Source organism: Tyto alba, unplaced genomic scaffold (genome assembly GCF_018691265.1).
Source record: "Tyto alba isolate M040663 unplaced genomic scaffold, T.alba_DEE_v4.0 Super-Scaffold_36, whole genome shotgun sequence".
Lineage (NCBI taxonomy): Eukaryota > Metazoa > Chordata > Aves > Strigiformes > Tytonidae > Tyto > Tyto alba.
The window spans coordinates 334,259-335,454 of NW_024881311.1; positions in this window are offsets into that span (position 1 = coordinate 334,259).

Genomic DNA, 1,196 nt, shown 5'->3' on the forward strand with positions numbered 1-1,196 from the left:
GCTCTCACAGTATTATAACCACTATGTATATTAGTGCAGAATATTAATAAATAATTCTTGTTTTAGGAAGAAAACTCAGTCATAGCTAAGAGGAAATCAGGGCTTTAGTTTATATTTCAGCATAGACTCTGAGCTGATGTTATTTTCAATGACAGTTGATTTGGTATGCTGAAGACATGAAGTTTATTTGACTGTATATCTGTTGGAAGACTTCTTGCAAGATGAATAACCTAAAACCATTCTAAAGATACCTCTTTAACCACTGCAATGAGCACTCATCGCTCTTGATAGAAACTCTGGCCCCAGGAGGAGATGATACTTCTAAATCTTAGGATTTAAATTGTTATATCACCCAGTAGTGAGAATGACTTACCATTCCTGAACCTTTTAAAGCTTTTAGTAAGTATGGAGAAACTATGTTAGATGCTAACGTTGTACATGTTATATTACTTCCATGTGCTGGCATTGCTTGGATTTTGCAGGTCACAGCAGTCAAAAATCATGTTTGCTCTGAAATTTTAGTGCCTGTGAATGAGTTTGTCTTTATGAAAACTTGTATTGTCTTGTTTGTTTGTTTGTTCCTAAGGACTATCTTTGCTTTCTTGGGTTGTTTCCAGCTTTCAAACTACATTTATTTCTGTGTGAGACCAATGAAATACCACAGTGGAACTTTTAGATATACACACCCGCACACTGAAGCAGCAGTTCTCTTACACGTTGGTTTAGATGTGGGTTGGCTGGGCTCTTTACTTGTTTTGGTTGTGAGCTGCTGAAGGCAACATCTTTTGGAAGCTTGTCAGCTTGTATACCAGACGAACAGAGGTTATAGATTTCATGAAAATCTTGGGTTTATTTTGGAGTGTTTCAAGTTCAGAGGATGAATGGGAGCATAGAATTAAACAAAACGAATCTTATGCAAATAATAACGGCTTTATACTATCCAACCTGGTTTTGGATGATGAGAAAGGATTGGGGGGATTATGCTTTACTTGAACAAGTAATATTTTATCAACCAAGACAGATTTATTTTAGATCCAAAGATCCTTTAAAATCAAAGTCCAGCAAATAACCGAGAAGGTGATATACTTACTTCACCGTATAAAATTATTTTGACTTATGCTCTATAAATAGTATAACCATTTCTTATTACTGATGTTAACAGCTTGTAAGTATCATCTGTAATCTGAAATTGATTT